Genomic DNA, 5,972 nt, shown 5'->3' on the forward strand with positions numbered 1-5,972 from the left:
TTGACATGGTGGTGTTGAGTCACAGGTTGGACTCAAATCTCATAGGTCTTTTCCAGCCTAATTGATTCTGGGATTCTCTCTAGACTGTCCCCATCCTCATTAAGCACAGATCTCTCAAGCTTCCCCCTCCATTTCATTCCCCACAGAGGTGTTAGGCCCCTTCAAAATGCCCATGGGTACACTAGCCAAGGACATTCCCATTAACTATCCAAGCTCCAGTGGGTGCTTGAAGTCCATTTGAACTTTTTGGCAATACCAGTCTCATGCTAATTGTGCCTTCCATACAGTACTACAAGTACAGAGACCCTGAGCTCACAGAGAGGGGCAACAGATGCCAGCAGTGCTTTCAACTATGCAGGCAACACCCTTGATGCCAGTTGTTCTGGATGTGATTTCTAACACCCAACTAGTGAACAAGGAAGATAACTCCTCTCATCATGCCCAAAGTGGAGACAAATGCTCCTCATGCATCCACCCTTCTGCCAACTGAGACAGCAGAAAGCCTCACTGGTGACAAGGAGAAGCTGGACCAGTGCTGACCCAGCAAGATCCATTCAACATCTGAAAATTCAAATCCTTATTCAAACAGTAGTGCTCAGGAATACCAACTAAAATGAATGGAAGGAAGAAAGGCTTTTTGTGTGCAGCTTGCAGACATTCATGATGGTGAATTTACATGCATTGCACATCTCCTTGGAGTGAACTGTCACTTACTGTTTCCTAGGACAGTATCAAACCCAGTGTAAAAGCTGGACTCAACCAGACTCCCTAGCTCTGCTGGACAACGGATCACAGGGAGAAATAAATCCTCATCTGCACCACAAGTTAATAACAAAGCAAAAGCCAGGATCAATATCTCCAACACCCAACGCTGCATGAACCGAGACACCAAAAAGCAATTCAAGGTTAACATCTGTCACTCTGAACTCCATCCAAAACTGAAACATGGAGTCAGACTATTGAATGAGCTAAGAGTCAGGTTCTTAAAGGACTCCAACTCATCAAATCAGCATCAGACTTCCAATAACTAGACATCTACTGAATCCCTTAGAGGGCAGATTTCCAGAAGAGGGATGGACACCTAACAGTCTGCTCATTTATTCAGATGGCTAAACAGGAATCAGGACTTCTAAAAGATCCCACTCCCACATCTGGCAGTCATGAAGAGATGCCAAAGAGACAACTTAATGAGTGACAAGAATCAGTCAGTGATGCAGCAATGGGATTCATCAAATCAATCCAAGACTCACTAAACTACAACCAATGGAAACAAGTAAAAAGTGACCCCTAACACAACTACTGAATCCTTCTTCATCTGATACTCCTGAAAACAGTGAGACACTTCACAGCCTCAGTTTTAGATGCCCACCAATACCATGCTGCTGGGATTTTAAGCCCAGTCCTAGCCTCACATGCCTGGAGGCCACTACTTGTTTGCCAGCCCAGCCCAACAGCAGCTGAGAAGACCCAGGGAGACTGTCAGTGGTGCTGAGCACAGTGAAAGGAGGCATCCCAAGAGGTGTAATTTCTGAGGAGCAGAAATTAATAAAAGCAACTGGAATTTTTTCAGTTCCCCGTACTTGATTAAATCCAGTGATGCCAATGGTTACACAAAAGCAAGTGAACTGTACATTTATAGCACATTTCTCCACAAGATGTACTTCTCTGAGACAGAAGACTTGCAGAGGAAGATTCCTTAAATATGTATTTAACAGTCAGGAATTCTGTGATGCAAGGATGGACCTTTCCACTGCTCTCTCCAGATTCCACCCAACTGCAGAGAAGGTCAGAGGGCTGAGGACCCCACTCCAGGGATCTAAGCTGAAGGTGCAAAGTTAAAATCAATATATCTGCCCACGGCAGAGCCTTCAGACAGGTTCAAATGTAGCAGGTGAGGAACTCTCTGTACTTAATCATCCTTAGGTGTGTAAATGCTTTTGGCTTTGCTATTACTCACCTGACTCCAGTGCTGTGTGCTCTCGCCAGTACATCAATATATAAACAGAGGTCATGGACAGATGGGTGTTACACTGCTTCCCCAAATATTAGTGATTTATTTCCAGTCCCTTGGATATTATTTTAATACATCTTACTTTGTCAATATAATGGTGATGGAATGCCCCTCCAGGTGAAAAGCAAAGCACCTCTGTTCAAAGCAGCAGAGAAATGAGGAAAAGCAAATGAGCTTTGGATGTTGGATGTTGTCTCAGGAACACCTGTGCTGCAACAGGAGTTAAATGGATGTAGGTACAAGGTCTCTCAGGATTGGATCTCACAGGGCTCTCCCACCACATCCCAACACACTGCACAGCCACGGCAGGTCTTGCACAGGAACAGACACTGGGCTGTGCTTCTGTGAGGAATAAAATCTACCCTCATTAAACTATTTGCCTTACACATTTTAGACCAATACCTGGAGAAATCCTCTGGAAAGTGAAGGCTTCCTGCATGCTTTAGTTCTAAGGTAACACATATTAACCTAGATATTATAACATACATTTTATAAATGTGAACAAGAATGTTAGGTAAAAAATCCCAACCACCCAAAAAAACAACAGATATGGTGATACAATTTCACTGTTTTAAAAGATCCCAATGAAAGGAAATGCAAACACTACTGATAACTGCAACATTCATTCTTTCCTACGGCATAAGTTGTCTTGCACATTCCTGCCTTTTCTGCTAAGTACAGGACTTAATATAGTATTCTCTCCATGAAAAGATGTTTATCAGAAGACAGACATGACACACAGTCAGCCTGAGTAAACATCAGGGTTCATAATTTGTATTTTCTGACATTTTGTGCAGCCTTAATGTTAAATTAATCTTGTTTTATTGCATTTAACTGAGCAGTAGTTGGAGCTGACAGCTAAGTTGCTACCACCATCAGAGCTCTGGGAACTGAATTTCTTTTCTCTTCATTTAAGCCAACCCTCTGCAAGCTTCACTGATTTTGGTAGAGGAACTACCAGATCATACCTTCACGGTGACAGAAAATGAGGCTCAAAGTCTTTCTGAGAGACTTTCACCCAGTGACAGCTCACTCATTTCATTAGAGAGAAGCAGAGTAAATACCTTAAAATCTCTGGGCTTCCCTTGTGGCTTCTCCCAGCTCCAAACCCTAAGGACTTCCTGAGCATCTCCGGATCCAAGTAATGGCCATCGAAGTCAACAGCATCTTATGGGAAAACAGCCCCGACTGCTCTGTCTGCAAATTGGGCCCCAAAGTTCACCTGCCCCGAGCACCGGGCTGCATGGCCCAGGGCAGAGCAGCACTGACCCTCTCACAAAGCCTTGTTTTGTTTTGATTCCCCGTTCAGTGGATTGCTAATGGACAAGGATATGCAGGAAGGGATAAGAAGAAGAGTATAACATGTAAATGCACATATATAGTTTTTCTTTAGCTTCCCCCCCCCTCTCCATTTCACCCTTTATAAACACAGCCTCCCTCTATATAAATATATAACCATGCATCTTTGTGTACTGGAGCCCAGGGCTAATGTTGAGCTGACAATAGTGGCACTAATGCTAATGAATTCTGATTATTCAGATCGGTCATTAAACTAATAAGCCCATCTCCAAATTAGCGTGGCTGCTTCAGCCAGCGAAAATTTAATCAAATCTGCTTCATTATTTCAGACGTGGTGCACTTGGCGAAAGTGACTGCAGGAAAGGAGAATGGGACCCTCATCTGATAATTTTATCACTTGACTGCCAGACCATGAAAAAATCGGTGTGATGAATTTTTTTTCTCTGGGGGGTGAGGGTGTGGAGCAGAGGGTGTGTGCATGCGTGTGTGTGCATGTGCTCTTGGAGCTTTTGCTCATGTTCCCTCCTAATTAAATGGAACCATCCTCCTTCTGCCCTGGAACTGTTTTGTTTTTTCCACATCTTCCCCCCACCCCCTTCAACATCTTTGCTGTCTTCTCTTCCTTCCCCCAGGTCCTCCTCTGCCTCCATCTCATCCCCTTTGCACGCATGACCAAGGAGCAGCGTTCAGCATGAGACAGAGGTTGATGAGACTTCCCTGAGCTGCACAGCCTCTGTCTTGCCCAGCTCCAGCCTCCTTAGGCACAGATTTGCCCCCCTTTGCCTCCTCAACTTTATTTTTCTCTTCATTTCTGAAGAAAACAAAAGCAGCAAATATATATCCTGGGAAAACCCCCCAACCTTCTGTCTTGCTTCCCTCCCTTGTTTTTACTTTGGACTGTGAGCATTTCAAATGCAGGTTCACCATCACTCCAAAACCAAAACCAAGCCCACCTTATCAAAGAATCCCAGAATGGTTTGGACTGGAAGGGACCTCAAAGCCCATCCAGTTCACCCCTTGCCATGGGCAGGGACATATTCCATTATCCTGGGTTGCTCCAAGCCCCATCCAGCCTGGCCTTGGACACCTCCAGGGATGGGGCAGCCACAGCTTCTCTGGGCAACCTGTGCCAGGGCCTCCCCACTTTGGCAAGAAACACTCACCCTCTACAGAAATCTGATCCCTCATATGTCCATAAGGCAGAGATCCATTAATTCCTCCAGTTACAAAAGCTAAACAAAACAACAAAGTATTCCTCAAACAAAATATGGACACAAAATCAACATTCCAAGGACAGAATGTAAATAAATTATAAAAAAAAAGAATCAGGCCTCGCAAATGCATGAGCTTCATCATTGTGCAGCCATGTTCAGTGCTCTTTTCTCAGTAACTGTGTTTATAAAGACAAATCTCACAGTTTTAGTACTTGATGGCCCTGCTGGCAATGAAATAGGATAAGACATCTTGTCAGTACAAACATAATAAAGCAGTGGTCATCCCAATAGCCAGGAATAGCAAAGGAGCCAAGGCAAAACGCATCCTTCTCCAACAATGAGCCAAAATCTGGGAGTACATGTGAAGAAAAGCAATTTCAAACAACAGCAACTATTTCTGCTACAGCACATGGTTGATGTCTCAGGACTTTACCGGCAGGGGCCTGAAGGCACCTGGAGGCCTTGCATTCCCAGAAGTAGTCAGTCTTCAACTTCAGGCACAGATTTCCTCTCAAAAGCTGGGATTCATTTCCCATGACTAACAGCATCCCAAATCTAAATTAGTCACCTAGGTTCCCTTTATCTGCAAAAGACAGAACAGCTTTCAAAGGGCTACTCCTTGATTTCAATCATGATCTTCCATTTCAAGACAGAAGGAATACTCCCTGCAGGACAGCCTGGTTTTCTCCCATGACTATATTAGAAACACAGACAGTTCTCTTTGATTTGACCAAAGTTATGTCTAAAATTAAGTACGATGAGCTCTGGACCAAGGAAATATTATCTGTGATATATCTTGGCCTGACAAGGTTTGTGAAGGTCTGAAGCATCTAGGTACACATCTGATCTGCAGCAGAAATCCTTACAAGTGGAATCAGGCACTGAAGATAAAGTTGACTGGCAGCTGACCAGGCTGTCAACAGCATCAAACCCAACTGTGCAGATGCCTTCTAAGAAAGGTACCAGAGTGATATCCTGCCATCAAGCAAATGAGCTCAATTGTTCACAGGAAAGCAGAAAGGAATACTTTGGATCCAATGCCATCAGTTCAATGAGGCAAACAAAACATATGCTCTCTTAGTAGAATCTCCAGTAATCTCTTAGTTGACAACCAGCTCTGTTCACTGCTCACTGGATGCCAAGCTTCAGCCTGTGACACGTTCCACTGTGCTAAATTGTTCTTCCTCCCCCCTTCCATCGCCTCCTCCTTCCATGTTCTACCCACCCATCCCTCCTTAGGCAGAGCACAGCACATGGACCTCCCCTGGACAGGTATCTCATGTAAAGGCTCTTTGATTAGCACAGAGTGTTCCAGATAGACGGGGCTTATCCCAAACAACAGAGCTCTCAAACAGGACCTCCCTGCAGTCTCCTTTCCCCAGCCTTGTTTAGACTGTTTCAGTGTCTCAGAGTGATTCTGCTCCTCCTCCTCACCCCCTCCAGAGCTC

Source organism: Pyrgilauda ruficollis, unplaced genomic scaffold, assembly GCF_017590135.1.
Source record: "Pyrgilauda ruficollis isolate IOZ18807 unplaced genomic scaffold, ASM1759013v1 scaffold9, whole genome shotgun sequence".
Classification (NCBI taxonomy): domain Eukaryota; kingdom Metazoa; phylum Chordata; class Aves; order Passeriformes; family Passeridae; genus Pyrgilauda; species Pyrgilauda ruficollis.